Here is a 17,690-nt window from a genome sequence, read left to right on the forward strand (position 1 = left end):
CGCCGGAGATGTTTACTTCATTTCGATTCCCCTTCGAGCTCCCGCTGTTCAGCTTCGGCGGGAGAGGTGAGAGATTTTCCTGAGTGAGCACAAGGGGTCTTTTCCACCCTCCGCAAGAGCAAAAGTGATTTGCGGCTTCTGAGGCAAACGGCGTGTCGACGGTCCTCCAATCATTGCGATCGCGGCGCGCGAGGAGGACGTTTGTTTTAAAAGTCGTACCGAATCGCGATCGTCACGCCTGAGAGTGGCTCACATGACCGGCCCTGCGGTGGAAGTTATCGCTTCCTCTTCTGCAACGATCGTCTCGATGTGGCGCTCCGCTTTTGCTTTTGAAGACATGCGAACGGCAGGCGAGGGAGGAACTAGACCGATCGATTGGATTTTATGATCTTGACGGACGTCCGTTCCGGTTCAGGCGCGATGTCGCGACGACGGCTAACTCGTCAGTCTCGATTCATGGTCTCCGATTAACGTATTTCATGTTTTTGGATTGTAGGAGGGTACCGGCGGTGACGTGCGGCGAGGTCTATGGCTGGCGAGGCCCTGACTTCATCACAATCAGATTTACAAACATATGAACCCTGCAGAGTAGCTTATTCACCATTTGATTGGCACCTGTTGACGGGATATACGCTGCTCCAAAAAATAAAGGGAACACTTAAAAAACACAACCTAGATCTAAATGAATGAAATATTCTGATGAAATACTTTGCTCTTTACGCAGTTGAATGTGCCGACGACAAAATCGCACAAAAACGATCCGTGGAAATCAATCGTATCAACCCGTGCGGGTCTGGATTAGGAATCGCACTCAAAATTAAAGCGTAAAAACAAACTCCAGGCTGATCCAACTTTGACGTAATGTCCTTAAAACGAGTCCAAATGAATCTGTGTTGCTTCCTGAGCGGACACTGTGATTTCACACAAGTGTGACTGACTTGGAGTTACATTGTGTTGTTCAAGTGTTCCCTCTATTTTTTTCAGCAGTATATTTAAAATCTCATATCATCTGTCTGCACACACAAAAAAGCATATTCAATTAAGAAAAATTATCATGGTCTCACCTTCACGTATAAAAGAAGTCCACGCGCCGGTCCTCCTGAATAAAAGCATCGATTACTTGATCGTACCATTTTATAGATGATTGTAGAAGTCAGAAGAGTTTGGACGTGTAATCTTCCAGAGGAAAAAATAAACAGATGGCTGCTCTTGTCTCGCTAACTCTAACTCGCTGCCGTAGCATTCTGCAGCCGAGGAGTCGCGAGACTGGAATCGCGAGCACCCCCCGCCGTGAGGCAGGAGAGCTGCGTGCCTCACTTGGCGGCTCTAAGCAGCCGTTTAACGATCCCTCAGCGCATGAAACTGGTAACACACGCGGTCGTTGACCAAAAAAACGCTGTACAGTGGAAATGTAATTCCTATAGCAAAAGTGAGACAGCAATCGGGTCTCAGTGCAGAGCGTGTCAGCCGTCAGCCGTCATTGAGACTCAACGGTTGGCCTCGCTGCACATCTCTTCTCACTATTTCAACGGTTAATGTGAAATTTTGAATATCAGAACGATCTAAAACCGGTGACGTAAAATGACAAATCCTTTGACGGTGGAATTCGCTGATGAACGGAACCATGTCATTTTTTGTTTTTTTTCCTTTTACATTTTTGTCTTTCCGAGATCGCCGAGTGAGGCGCGGCCTTGACCCGCCTCCCCGGAAATGAGATTAACAGGCAAATTCTACACTGAGAGTTTCCCCCGGTGGGAGTTGAACCAGGGGGCCTTTAGCCATGAGGTGGAAGCGCCAACCGCCGTGACGTTGTGACATAAAGTAACACTCGACCTGTCTTTATCGTGTGTTTGTACCGCAGACGTTGATCGCTATGTATGTGCACGCAGTTACTGCTTTACACCAGAGTGTTTACCGGATGTCTTTTCGGTTTTCTGTCGTGGGATTAATGCTTCTGAAATGCTTAAACATCAGCCTTTCACATGCATCATTAAAATCAAACTTGCCTGCCGGGGTCAGCTGCACACTGCGATCTGAAGCCGCTGCGGTTTGTGCTGACTGGCTCCTCAGGTCTGCCTCAGTTTCCTGTTAATTAACTCATTTATGTTTGTCTAAATGATGTAAAGACGCATCTACCTTTCTCCTGCGTGCAGTCCACCATTTCATCGGCTACTGTTTTATGGACGGCCAACATTTTTTTCTTCCCCTTCCAACAACTCCACCGGCTTCTCTTTAACCGAGTAATGGAGCCGCCTCTTTCTGTTCCCTCGGATAACTTTCCAAAGCTTTACTTTATGACCGAATCAAAGCGTGATCTGTAATTATGAGCCGACCGTGTGATGTGTTTTTTGCCATTAACACTTAACTTCAGTACATCTCTGAACTCGCATCGTCGGCCGTGAAAACGTACGCCCGGCTTTATAGGGAAAACCGTTAACTGAAAGGATTTTCTCAGGATTCTCCGCGTCGACACCAACTAACCTCGTCCGTTTGTACTTCTAAACCGACCCAAAAGTCGGGACTTTGTTCTTTTGGTTTCTTCAGAACATCGCCCGTCTTTGGAAGCCAACCCGTACCTGGAGTCCAGTGGCCAAATGCAGTTCCTTCCGGGAAGAATGACAGGAGGCGGCACACCTGCTGAGGCGACTTGTTTATTTTGAACTCTTAATTCCAGTCAAGCTAGATTTACACTCTACGTGCCGAGCGGGTTCGGACACTTTCACACTTTCAGATGATCTACAGAAACCCAACACGAGCGAGCCTTCGGCGACGGCGGGCGAGGAAACACCGCCTCTCACCGGCGGACAGATCCCGGGCGGACAGCTCAATGCGGGCGGCCTTCTGCCTCCACCTGTCGGGGTTTGACGGAGACGGGAAAGGGAACGAGGGTCGGGAGGGACAGGCGTAAATACCGGGGATGACGTTAGCGCCGGCAGTGACGTGGTCGTGCAGAAAGAGGGATGAATAAACGAATTGCCGTCAGAAGTGCGTGATGAACGGTTCCGCGGAGCGAGGGATCGGCCGCCGCTTGTCATCGTGGTTCGTCTAGATATCGACGGAGAACATTTAACCCCCGAGCCGAAGATCCTCGGGCTTTGCTTCGAGTATCCGGGGGCCGCCGTTAAGTTACGAGTAATTACACGGGATATAATTAGCTCTAATGCTTTAAATGAATATAATGATTCGCAACGGAACGTGTCCAAGGATGATTTTCTTTTTTGTCTCTTCAAGAGGCGTTTAAAGACCGACGTGTGCGGGTCGATGCTGCAACCGGATTAAGAAGACTACTTTCGTACGTAATGCAGACATTTACCTTAATGCGAGGAACGTGACGGGGGAGCGGCGTTTACATTAAAGGAGGGTGAGAGTTCAGCTCAGCCGGGGGAATATTTTTCTGCCTGCGTCGGCGGCGGACAGAGTAATGAATTTCTGTAAAGCGCACTGCAAATAAAAATAAAGACACACAAAGGAGATTGCGTGCCGACGGTCGTCGGGCGATGCTGACGAGGAGAAATAAGCCAGGACGGCGTCGAGACTTGCAGGAGTTCACAGTTTGTCGGAGACATGAAGGAGCCTCGTCCGGGCCCCGTATCGAAAATAACGACACCGAGGACCGTCGCGTCCGGGATTCGAGCGCTTTTACGGAGAAGTCAAACAGGAACCGAAGACGCGCCGCAGACAACTTGTTATTTGTGTTCGTCCGTTAAACAGAAACACCTAGGGATCGTGACCGGAAGCCGACGCGTGCTGGCGGCGCCCGCTTCGCAGCGCAATTAAAATGTACTTCCAGCGGAGGCTGCGCCGCAATTCTTGTTCTCGCATCCGCCGCCGAAATGTTTACACGTGACAATATTTGGAGATGCAGTTTTGGAAATATAAACAGCTTTACTGTAATCATTTATTTAGGAACAGGATTTCTCACCGGATCGACTTAAAGGGTTGGGGGGCGGGGGGGGAAGAAAGAGACTCGAGTTGAAAAGTCGTGAACTTCCATTTTTCCGGCAGTGGGATTGTGACAGAGTGTGTTCTCATTACGAGCACACAGACAGCTCTCCATGGGTCTCAGTCTCTTACTCTCTCTCCCCATCTATCTTTGCATTCCCAGACAGCTTTAGCAGTTCAAACCCGCGCACTGCGGCATTGTCACACACCACACTCGTTGCCATGGAGAAATAGTCCTGGTCTCCAAGGTACCCGAGTCTATTGTATTTGGTTTCTTTATTTAGATGAAAACATGATTTGTTGGAAGGGATCTACTTGTTTTGCCGTCGCTTCTCTTTGCTATTTTTCCTCTCCTATCCTTTATTCCTCTTCCTCCTCGTGAGCGTCGGTGCATCGCCTTACATGATGCGCATTGTTTCATTCTTATCCTTTCCAGGAGTTCGAGGATGCGCATGTGTGCATCAAGCCCGTCTGATGTTTTGTAGCAATTAATTTCAGTGTGTCTTCATGTCATCGCCCCAGGAGGGGGCTGTATAAAAGTTTTCCCCATTGCCACGGCTCTTGCCAGGGCTTATAATTGCCTTCTATTACGACGGCTGGGTGTCACAGTGTCTGTCACGAGGAGACTCTCAACTAACGACAGATGATGAAGAAGAGGAATTTTCTTACTGCTTCTATTTCTGGCTCGGGGAAATTATACGGGCGACATACAGTAAATAAAAAAGATAGCTTTTGTGTTATCGCTTGACAGACAGACAGACAAAAAAAAAAAAAAAAAAATCAAGTGTTTCGGGGCCGTGTACTCACGACCGGTGGTAATTCAGCTGACCTGAAGTGAGCTACGTACCGAAAAAGAAAAAAAAGTGAAAAATCCAACATGTCCAGTCATTTGAACGGGGACTTTAAAAAGCGGCCGCGAAACCTTAAAAGACACTCGGTGAGCTCGAACCCTTCACCTTTAACCATTTGCATGTTTCCGGCTCAGCTCGCAGCTGTGAGCAAGCTGCGGCGGCTCAAGATACTGGCGGAATAAGGAAAAAAAAAAAAAGAGACCAAAAAACGCAAACAGGAAGTGACATCACATCCTTTGCTCCGTGATATCACTGGTCTGAGTTACAGAGAAAATGAAAAAAAGAAGAAGATAGCTGTGCAGACAGGAGTGCCCGTGAGTGGAAAGAGGAAGTCGTCTGTGTTTCATTCTGGTTGAGTCGTCGCGGTTCTGACGTCTCGCGCGCATAAACCGATCCAATTGAGGTCACTTATCTACTTAATAGGACGAGCCGCAAACACCGTTTCATCCCTAACGGCCTGGAAAAGTATTTTAGGAAACTTGGCGGTGAAATGCATACAAATACTTCTCTGACGTCAGCAGATGTTTCGGGAATATTTGGTTTAGCCCGGCTCTGACACGGCCTTTTTCCTCTCCCGCTTTTGCATGCTTACACTGTTTACATATCGTCACTGTATCATATTTTGTCAACATATCGTTCTTCGGGTGCAACTTGTTTATATTTTGTTAATATCGCGAACGCTGTTTATTGTTTATGTTTAGTCATCTAGTTTTCTTGCACTGCCCACTTTGAGATGAGATGAGATGAACTTTATTAATCCCGAAGGAAATTGTTGTGCATAACAGGAATAGATAATAGCGGAAAGGAGGAAGAATAAGAAATATAATGAAATATAAATCGTTGTGCACTTTCTCCTGCAAAGGGGGCCGGAAATTTCCCCACCGTGGGACGATTCAATCCTGTTCTTTGCTCCGGCGTCGGCCTCCCAGGTCGCCGTGGAACTCTAAAGAAAGCGTCTGATCATCCGATTGCGCGTTGAACAAATAATAGAGGTTGAATATCAGTAAATGTTGGTGATATTAACTATAAACCCAATTTTTTTTCTGAATTCAATCATCGGTTCATCTCTTTATTTTTGTCAGGATGATGCAAAAGCGGGCGGAGGCATCCTTTCAGACGCTCTGACGAGGTGCCTTGTCAGCAGTGGGTGCAATTCAGGGTGAGTTGTTGTGTCTTTGTGGCAAAAGACATGCAGCGGCTTGATCCTCTGACATGGAGGTGAAGGAGTGAATGGAGTGGGTGGAGGTAAACATGCTTTAACAGGCCGTCCTGGTAAATGGGTTGTCTTGTTGACATCTTTTATATTCGTCCGCCCACTCTTTCTCAGTATCTGTCATCATTTCACCCTCTGATCTGATTCAGTCAGGAGCTGTCGGATATGTGGCCGGCGTGTGTGTGAGCAGGACCCGGAGTTATTTATTGCGGTTTGACGGAATACTCATAAGGGGGGGCTAAAAAAAGAAATGGCGACGTGCCTTTCTCTTTAACGAAAGCAGGTTTTTTCTTTGCTTGAACCAAATCAGAGCGCCGTCAGAGACGCAGCACACCGGATTGATTACACAAAAGTGAAAGTCGATATAAAAAAGACCGACGAACGGACCGGCTCCTTATCAGATTATCATCATCGTTACCGTCGTTGCGTTATACCAATAAAAATATAAATTTGACACGAAAGGCGGATGAAATCCCGAACGTTACAGAAGTCCGTGTTTATCGGTCAAAGACGGATATGGGATGCGATCCGACGATAACATTTGGACAATATCCGTCGAATACGAGACCCTTAACGATTTGCCGTGATCACCATGACAAGAGATGATGTTTTTGAAGATCGGCGACCACTCTTTATTTTCAAAATGCGGAAGCAGATAAAATGATTCAGAGCGCTCGGATTGAGACGCTGAAACAGCAAACTCAGAAGCGTTCCGCACGGCGGTTTAGTTTCATCGAGGGGATTGCACACGAGGTGAACGGAAAGACGCTCCGACCGCATTGTTGACAGGAAGGGCGGGGTTTGAAAATATCAAAAAAGGAGCCAACCTACTGTGAACACGACAAACAAACCGGTGGTCACACCGGACTGGATGTTGGGAGCAGCCGTGCACGTACGAGTGCGCGCTCACACACACACACACACACACACGGACGAAATGAGAGTGGGGGGGTGGGGTCAGGGGTGGACGGGAGGAAAGAGGGGAGGAATGTGGGAGAGAGGCAGAGGGAAAGGGAGAGGAGGGCTGGAGCAGGTCCAGGGGAACTCCAGACTGTTGTTACCCAACATGCTCTCTCTCTGCAGGGGCTGGGAGTCTGCTGCCGCTAACGCTGGAGATACCAAAGAATGCGGGGGGTGGGGGGGGGTCACATACGCCGACACCATCATCCCCCGGCCTGTACCGACCGCCATCGCCGTGTCACCATAGTAACACACTGACCCTGGCCTTAAAGTTACGCTACAAAGCCCCAAGTAGTGGGGTGGAGTAAATCTGCCTATTTATAGCAGGGCCCTTTGGCTCCTTCTCCACGAGTGACAACACCAGCTAATCTGCTTCCCTCAAATCCCATTTACCTTTCCTCAACCTCTTTGCGCGACAATCGAAGACCCGTCTGTGAAATGCACGGGGCGGCTCGGAAGGCGACCGTAAACTGCGAATATCGGACGGTAAAATCTAATACCTACACGAACCGATAACAGGCGAAGAGATCGGCCATGCGGTGTGAGAACAACGTTAGCCGTTTACAAGGAGAGGACACGCATTTAGCCTGAATTCTGGCTTCGGGCAACAGTAAGTAGATCACTGGAATTGTACAATATAATCCAGAGGTCGGGGGCAAACACAGAACTGGAGTCGAAAAATAGGTGATTCATTTGAAGTACGTGCAATAAATGGGAAAAAGTACGGACACGTTTGGGTGACATTATTTATGATACCTTATAATCCCTTGCGGGAGAGCAGTCGGCATGCCGTCTAGCAGCAGCAGCAGCAGGGGAGCAGTTCGGGGTTCGGTGCCTCGCTCAGCAACGCAAGGAGGAGGCTGGAATCGAGCCGGGGACGATCGGTTCCGAGGAAGATCGACTTTGACTCGCCCGACGTCAGGCGTCATTTTCCCATTATTCTGACACCGCAGTGTGAAATTTGTATGGAAAGTTCCCGGTTCATTATGCAATAGAGTGTGTCGCCGCCTCGATAGTGAAACGGGGGAGCAGGCTGTGGAGAAGATCCTCGCTGACCACGAACTAGTCATCTTTTAGTAGAGTCTGGACTTCTCCCAATGACCAGGACTTATCCTTTACCAAGTTTTACAGTTCGCTGACAACTTTATAGCTGGAGCCTCTAAAGACGAGCTCATTTGAATAACAGTTTTCCATCAACTGACAAAGTTTGAAAAGTCACCCAAAAACCGTGGCGGCGAGGCACGGGGGGGCAGCGGGCCGCACCCCGAGTCCTTGATGGGCTTGCAGAATTAGCGGAGTGCACTTCTGATCCCCTTTTGTTCAACTGGCCTCATCAGGAGGTAGAAAGACCGGAGTGAGCGCAACATTCGGGTGGGAAGACGGAGCTGGGAAACATTAGATGAAATGAGTAGGAGGGAGGAAGTAACAAAAAAAAAAAAAGAGAAATACAAGGACTTAGAAACTAAGGGACCAGGGGTGTGTGTGTGTGTGTGTGTGTGTGTGTGTGTGTGTGTTCATCCAACTACGCTGTCCGGCCAGGAGACACGTCAGTGCAAACTCATGTTGCACAGCCAGATGTTCTTCAAACCCTGCAATACTTTATTTGTAATTGCACAAAACATCCCGGATCTTGAGGGACTCGTCTAATAATATCACTCGAACGATCCGTCCATTCAAACGCGTCTCGTCCGGCCACCGGACTCGTTTTACCGCGATTACGAGTCAGCCTACGCATTGTGTGCACCGGTTGAATTTCTCTCCCCCCGTGGACACACACAGACTTTGGCCCGATTGATTCCCCGGCGCCGGAGCGGGTGGGCGGCGCGCGGGCCGCCCCGCTTTAGACGCTCGCACGAACGCCGTGTGACTTTTCGCCGAGCGTCCCCGACGCCGTCGGCAGGTAAAGTCCGCTGTCCTCTCTCTCAACTCTCCTCCGCGTTGGACTGGACCGGAAGGGAAGGATGGAGAACTTCACGGAGCGGCGGCGGCGGCGGCGGCGGCCTCGCCAAACCCTCCAACACACAAAGAGGTGGAGCGTCTCCAGATCGCTCGAGTACCCTTAATTCCAGGGCGTTCGTTACGCGTAGCACTTACGAACCATTGATCTAAGGCCTCCTCGTGTTAAGTCGATGGCTCCGCTGCCACTCATATCTTACTTTTCTTCACTTTCGGGAAGCGGTCACTCCTCTCTGCTCCTTCTCACTCGATAAAAACACCTTTTCCCCGGAGGGCGGCGGGCACGCTTCTGAAAGGCGAAACGACAGGGGGGGACGTTTTGAAGCTCCCGAGACGGTCGACCGAGCCTGACCCGGGTCGGCGGCGGCGGCGGCGGCGCGATTGAAATAAATTTCTGATTTACCGTGTCTGGACGTGATTGGCTCGGCTCTGACACCAGCACTCGCTAATTGGCTTTGGCCATTTCCTTTGTGGCGCACTGCGTCACAACCCCAACCCAGACATAAGTATATTAACACGGCTAAGTATAAATAGCTCGCAGGGGTAAAATTAAACCTCTGTGAATGTGGAAGTGAGTATATTTTGGGGATCTGTGATCTTGTTATTGGGGTTAAATTTAACTCTGTGGTGAGGAGTGGAAACAGTGACAGGGACCTGTTTTGCCACAACACATTTCCTTTGCACCGTGAGTAGCGAGACAGCCGTGACGCAACATTTGGAAAAAAAAAAAAAAACTGTAAAGCAACAAGAGGCGTGGACCAACAGCAATGAGGAAGTTGTGGCTTCATTTGTGAAAGGAAAATTATTCACTGAACTGTAAGTGGGTACTGTAGGATAAAGTTTCCTGCACATGGACTTTCCCCTTTGCCTAAACTAGACAGTCAAAATTGGATCAACAGTCAAAATAATCTTTTTTTTCTGATAATCTAATAACTAAGAGGAATTATCTTTGAAGTTCATAGCATTGAATGTTCACCACATTACCATTGTAATGTAACTCTCTTTCTGTCTCACACACACACACACACACCCTCTGCTCCTGTGATTTTCTAGATGCTCTGTCTTCCTGCAGGCTATTGTTTGCCGTGACCTTCGCTAAGCACACATAGCGTAGCAGAATACACAACGCAGCCTCTCCTGGTCCACCGAAGGACTTTATCCGTTGTACTATAGACATAAACATGTGGTACGGCTCCCCAATATAGCACTGAGGAAACACATCGCTTTGAGTAATCTCTTTCATAAACTGCTTATTTATATAAATGGATTCACACATAACAAGAAACCAGTGAGTTGAAGTTGCCTATTGTGGCGCGATTATGGTATTTATAACTATGATCGTGAGCCACTAGTCAGGGGAAATGTTGAATGTAAGTGCGTTTTCAGATATTTTTGGTTCATTTGTGTCAGTTACCCCGAAAAACAAATCAGCAAAGACATTGTTATTTGTGTGAACTTGTGTGGGAGTTGGAGCAGAGTAACGTCACCGAGAGCCCGTATGTCTATGTATGTGGCTTGTTTTTTTTAATGTTTACGTGCACACGTGTGTGTGTATGTGTGTGTGTGTGTGTGTGTGTGTGTGTGTGTTCGTGCGCGCTCGCATGAGGGTGACAAAGGCTGCTCGAAAACGACATTTATAGAGTGGAGCCGCTCTTCAAAAACAACAATGAAACTCATGAATCATCTCTGCACACAGGAAGTACTGATGGAACACAAGTACGCTCACACACACACACACACACAAGCACACACATATACATAAATTCATGAAGGCACGCACGCCCACACACACACACACACACACACACGCAAAGCTCGAGCACTTTCTCTCTATCTCTCTGGAAATAATAACACATAAACACAGCCCATAACATGTCAATATGCCGGGATTATAAATCAATAAGGTTTGTTTTCCAGGATTTCATATCGATCGCAGGTCTCAACAGTGTGGAGCAAGATTCTTTTCTTTGACATGGGCACCAAATCTTGCTGATCGATAAACTTTGGCCCAAACCCTATCACGACATCCAAGCCATTTACACCGGGGGGGATGAGGTTACCATGGTGACCCTTACGGACACAGGGGACACGTGAGAGAAAGTGGAATCGTAAATGTGTGTGTGTGTGTTTTTGTTTGTCCTACGGGAGACGAGGAGAGCGAGGCGGTCGTCGGCCTTGACCCCCAGAGTCCTTCTTTATAAACCTTGTTTGTTTTGCAACAAAAGAGCAGAATGGCTGCTCATTATCCCCCGTTGTATGAGCCTGGTCATGAGGGCGACAGCCATAATGAAAGCGTGTCCTCTCAAAACTGACTGGAAAAAAAACAAAACAGAAAAAAAAAAAACAAACAAACGTGAATACCGACAGTAAAGAGCGGTGGCGGATAAGGGGGAAGAATATCACAAAGTAAAAAAAAAAAATAAAAAGGTTAGACATTCATGTGAACTTCTGTTTATAGCTTGTATCTTCCTTGCACCTCTGCGACCAGATTTAGAAACTGACATTAAGATATGACGAGTATTATTAAAGCGCACGTTGGACTGTTTCAGTCCTGCTGAATTCAAATGAGGTCTTTCGAGAGACTCGACGAGCCGCGTCAAAAGCAAACTTTTGCTCGGGACTCCATCGATCTGGAATGACCGGTCGGAGATAAGCTTTCCCTTTAAAATACTCCTCACAAAATGTCTGTGCAATTATCACTTTATTTGTTTTATCGCTCGTGTTATATGAGTGTCATTGCGATGAAGTTGAAGAACGCGTTCGGAAATGTGTATTTAATTCATGGGTCACGCTGTAAATCATAAGACATAGAAAATAACACGTAGCAAAACGGACGTCATGAAATATGACCATTGGAGAAAGGGGATTTCAAATAAAGGAAAATACAGAAGTTATTGCATAAATGCAATGGTGGGAAGACCGAGCAATGCGTGAGTAACGGGGTGATTCGATAAACACAAGATCTTGAAGGTTCTCCGAGTCATCAGTGAACCATCTTGCACTTTACTGTCACTAACGCTGCTGTACCTTTGCAATCTAGATATTGATTAGTATCTTCTTACTTTTCAAGCTTTTTAGCATCTCATTATAGGTAAATGATAAAGGGTCTCAACTTGCAGGTGGCAGAAAGGTGGCAGAAAATGGATGGATGAACGGATGATTAATATAAATATATACACAACACATGATGGATATACAAAGTATTTAGAGTCCACTTTTTTTGTCAATTGCTCCTAATTTACCAGACATACAGAGGAACGGAGAAGACGTTTCACATGATCGCAATGTGACATGAAATGAGCAAAATAATAATAAAGTGCACATTGAACAGTAAAGTGCACGATAAACTATAAAAGATAGAGTTTACCGTTATACAGCATACAGTACACATATAGATATGATATATATAGTATATAAAGTTACTGTCTTCTTCCTTTGGGCTTTGCCCTTCAGGGTCTCCGCAGCGAAACCACCTTCTCCCTTTAACCCTATTCTCTGGATCCTCCTCTCTCATACCAACTACCTTCATATCTTCTCTCATGACGTCCATAAGTCTTCTCTTTGTTCTTCCTCTCGACCTCCTTCCTCTATTCCTTTCCAGAGCAGTATATACAGTTACTGTATATACTATCACAGACCGGTATAGACTGCAAGTGTATGTCCATATAAGCACATAGCGTATACTATATGGCATATAGAGCGTGTATCTTTTTATATTGTCAAAATGATTATACAAACAAACTAACCACAATAGAAATGCATAATGTATGCAACCTTGATTTTCTGCAGGACTTTCTCCTCCGCATGCGTGGATGTGGAGGAGGACACCACGCCAGCCACCAAGTCGTTGCCAGTTGATGCCAGTATGCCTTTCCTTCAGACGTGGCCACGGGGACCGCGCACTTGGTCGTCCAGGTGACGGCTACAGGTGGAGACAGAGGGCCTGACCGGTCCTGGCTCACTCTGTTCCACCGACTGTGCCAGAATACCATCAAACGGACACTAAACAGCAGCGACACGTGAACCGCCGTCCTCCGCGGCGGACCTTTGCCGCGCGCGTTCACACCTGGGAGAAGATAAATGAACGGGTGCGAAGCCTCTTGAAATCAAGATATCCTCCAATCCGAGCGCATTAGTTAAAAAGACTGCTGAAATATCAGATCCGGCATCCGCGGCGTAGCGGGGGAGGGGGGAGATGTTTTTTTTTTTTTTTTTTGCTGGTGGGCTGTAAGCAACACAGGGAAGAGATTTGTAGAGACAGCCCATAACAGCTCCCTTGGAACCAATGACTCAGATATGCAGATGTGTTTACTTCCCTTCTGTTTCCCACCTCAACTAGCATACAAAAGGCAGAGGGAATAAAAGTGCCTGATAATGTCTTTAAGTGTTTCATTTATATATTTATATGCTCTTATAAAGGATTCTTTTTTTTTTTCCGTTAAAACTTAGACAGACACTTCAAATGGGTTCTTTGCCTCTTTTCTATATTCCCTCCCTCCCATCTGAGGGTATTCATCTTTTGTCGAATGCATAGCGCCGCTCTCTGTTAGCTTCTTTCTGACACCACGCCAGCAGAGTCATCTGCAAAGGGACCCGTGCGGGGATTAAAAACCATCAACCAGCCCCCTTTAAGAAACGAGGTGAGAAGGGATTGGGGGAAGGAGGGGGGGGGATGAAAAAAATAAAACAAATGCGAGATAAATAGATAAATAAATAAAAACTCCAGACAGTTTTGAGAAAACTTGTAGACAGAGAATGCAGATTGTCACCTGACCCTGAGGCAAGGCAGCCCTAAATATAATAAAGAGAAGATAACAGAAGAAGACGAGGCGACACGACACAAGTAATGTGTTTTCTCTGCTGGTGTCGTCTGGCGGATCTGAGATGATTGAGTGCTGATGCCTGCATGGGCCGCTTCGGAGAAGATCGTCTACCCCCTTCAGCTCCGGCGTACATGCGCGCCGGCTCGCTCGTGAATGTGCTACAACACACCCTCTCACACACACACACACACACACGCACACACTTCTCCTGCCTCTCTGTTGTCTGAGTGACAAAAACATCAAGCGGTATTAACTGTCATCATCTCAACATCTCTTCATCTGTCTTTCTGGTCGAGGGAATATTTCAAGGTAACGCTTGCACGGCGGCGCCGCATGCGTGTTTGCGTGTGGTTTCCTCCGTGTTTTTTTTTTTTTTTTTCCCCGTGTCTTAATTATAACAGGGTTTACTGAATTAGGGCAGGATGTGCAATAGACTCAAATTTGCATAATCTCTGTTGAATAAACCTCAGTGACAAACATGCGAGCAGAAAATCATACGACATGACTCTAATAAGGAACACCGGGAAAGGCATGTGTAGCTTTTACTTCCGCGTTAATTAATTCCTACATTTCTATAATCGCTTTTGTGGAAAAGGTTCTTATTGTCGGCGGCAGACGTAAACAAACAGGTGCCGGGCTGCGGAGGGAGTCGGTTGTCCCGGTTCCAGGATCTATTTCCTCGAGACGTCCAAGCCCCTGCAGCTGTCCTGCGCGATACGGGAAGCGTCGCTTGGCAATTAGCGACGCGGCGATCCGAATCCAGATTTAAAAAAACAACGCCGACTTTAAATTTACCACCAGAGTAGATTTATGGATTTTTTTTCATAGTTTTGGAGAGCCTGACCAGCTTGTGAAGGTGCGTCTGATGTTCAAAGGGAGATGTTTTAGGGGCTTTTGGCTTTTTTTCGCGTGGTAAACTGTTTTGAACCGAGCGGTGACAGTGTCGGCCCTGCCGGAGTCTGCTTGAACTCCGCTCGTTTCCATCGGAAAACTCTTTTCCTCTCCTTCAACCCTCTCTCTCTCTGAAGCTGCGGATCACTTGAAAAAGTAAGGGGAAGGAACATGAATAAAAACTGAAGTCGCTCCTCTTAGATATGTCTCTTGATGCTCTTCAGATCTGCGAGTCTTCATCACATGGAAACGCCGGGTTAATTTAAGAGGACTCCGACTCCCTAATCTACTGCACAAGACTGGAGTTTGAGAGCATCGCGCCGATTCCGCCGATTTTAATATTTGGTTATTATTGATCGGAAGCAAAGTATAAAAATAAAATGGTCATTCGTCGTTCGACAAAATAACTGAATGTCTGACCTCAGTCTCGTCACACACTTACTCTTGTATTTCAGAGTGAGTGAAATACAGCTGGGAAAAGACATTCAAATCAAATATAAAATAGTTATTTTAAGGATCGGAGGCGGTAAGCACTTACTCATTGGAGAATGTCTCATAAAGCATTTACAAATAAAAGAAGCCTTGGTTAAAGTGCCAAGAATAGAGTTCAATTTGAAGATTTTAGATTTTTCCGCGATGTCCCACGTCTTGCCAATTATGCATTACGGGACATCGGTTATCCACCGCTGTTCAGCGGCGGGGGGGGGAGGTGAACGTGCCGTTTCCGCCTTTTCCCTACAAAGTGTTTTCCCCCTCAGGATGGAACGGCATTATTTCCAAAAAGACACTCGCGTAGAATTATAAACTCAATTCCTTGCCGGGTTGTGTTGGTTTTCAAACCTTTAAAAGAAAAGAGAATCAAACCTTGAATCACGGCAGCGCCATCACATTCACACTATTCTCCAGCTTATCCAATTTTACATCACTGGAGAGGAAGATAGAAGAAGAAGAAGAAGAAGAAGAAGAAGGAGAAATGTGGCTGTGACTCATGTCGACTGGTGTCAGGTCTAATGACGGGATAATTCTATGAGGCTCACAGGGCCTGGAGCCACAAGTTCCAGCTGTCGATCTGACTGAAAAGCCCAAATCATCCTCGAGAGAAAACAGAAAGCAGCGCCCCCTGTTGGGGAAGCCAAAGAAGTTTGTTTCTGTTGCTGCCTATTTTCCAAGGTCTGATATTGCAGGGAGCCGTAAAACTCAAGATAAGATAAGATAAGATAAGATAAGATAAGATGAACTTTATTGATCTCCATAGAGGAGATTCTTTTGTCACAGCAGAGAAACAGTGATGTCAATATATATGAATCAATATAAATACAGAGACAATTAGAGGAAAAAATAATAATAATAAATAAAATAGATAATGAATTAACCCTCGTGCGATCTTAACATTGTGTTTACTCCCCTTGTCCTACGGGTCGAAAATGACCCATAAACAATCTTTGTACCCTAGTGGTGTACCGCACACATAGAAACATAAACAAAAAAAGAAGTATCACTTTTTCTAATTATGGGATCTCTTTAGGAAAAGTCGTAAAATTTCAAGTTGGAAAAAAATAGGTTAAGGTGTTTTTTCTACAGCTAAACATGTTAGTGGGTCACTTTTGACCCGCAAGACAACACAAGGGCTAACAAACAAATAAATAGTAAGCATATAGTAAATAGTAAGTAATAGTAAAGAGGTGGTGAATATAGTGAGGTAGAGAATAGGTGACATGGTGAATGGAGTGAGGTAGTGAATGGAGTGAGATAGTGAATGGAGTGAGATAGTGAATGGAGTGAGGTAGTGAATAGAGTGAGGTAGTGAATAGGTGACGTGGTGAATGGAGTGAGGTAGTGAATGGAGTGAGGTAGTGAATGGAGTGAGGTAGTGAATAGGTGATGTGGTGAATGGAGTGAGGTAGTGAATGGAGTGAGGTAGTGAATGGAGTGAGGTAGTGAATAGGTGACATGGTGAATGGAGTGAGATAGTGAATGGAGGGAGGTAGTGAATGGAGTGAGGTAGTGAATGGAGTGAGGTAGTGAATGGAGTGAGGTAGTGAGGTCGTGGTAGCACAGATGCATTTTGTCCGGTCAGAGTTGTGTGCGGTCCAGCCTGCTGTTCCTGCTGTTGTCCAGTCTGACGGTCGTGGGCACAAAGGGGCATCTAAACCTGACATTTCTGTATTTCTGATCGTCGGAAAGGAGGACTTGACCTCCTTGTTTTTTTTATTGTTGATTGAAAAGTATATTCTAACCCGACCCGACTCTTAAGTACCTCGTGCCGCCTCTCCCCCGTCCCTGTGCGCCACGCATGACCATCACTGAACCCACAGATTCACTGGAGCGCTGATAGCAGGGTTCTCTCTTAGTGCTGGCCCGCTGAGTTTTGTTTTTCTATTTCACTTCGCGTAAGCCTCTAATTTCTCTCTTTACATTAATGGAGCTCACTTGGTGTAGTGACCCAAGGGAAAAGCAAATTAAGTCTCTTCCTCCGGGGGCACCGCAGCTGTTCCTAAAAATACAGTTTGTTTCATCTGTTCGGCGAGGGAAAATATCGAGCGAGGCGGTTTCTGTTAGGCTGTGCAGATCCTACATCTAAAAACAAAGAAAAGTTTTGTAGCCTGCGTTATCACCCTGATTTCAACCCTTTTTGTCAGTCAAGCTCGTCGGTAATATTTTACTCCTTTGTAATAAAAGGTCGTGAGCGTCGTGTGATCGCAGCCGCAGTATAATGTTTTCCATTCAACGCCAGTCAACTCTCACTGGACACAGGTCCTGCTTGGTTGCCCTGGAAACCAGCATATGACTATTCTGAGAGCCACAGCGGTGAAGAAGAGAATATAGAAAAGGTAAGTCAAGGATCCTTTGGTCAAACCGATAATGCGCAATAAAAACCGTGTCCGTGATTCTGTGTCTGATTCAAAGGGGAAAACTTTCCTTTTCTAAAAGGTCTGAAAAGAGTGAAGCATAAAGGGGAATTAGGCCTCTCTCCGACAATGCCTTTTAAAGTGAGACATCAATGGAGGAAACGGAAAAAAGGATCCCCCCCCCCCCCCCCCCATCGCACGCAAC

The sequence above is a fragment of the Fistularia commersonii genome, chromosome 13 (genome assembly GCF_037954325.1).
Source record: "Fistularia commersonii isolate RoL2024-O1a breed Wild chromosome 13, RoL_Fcom_v1.0, whole genome shotgun sequence".
Lineage (NCBI taxonomy): Eukaryota > Metazoa > Chordata > Actinopteri > Syngnathiformes > Fistulariidae > Fistularia > Fistularia commersonii.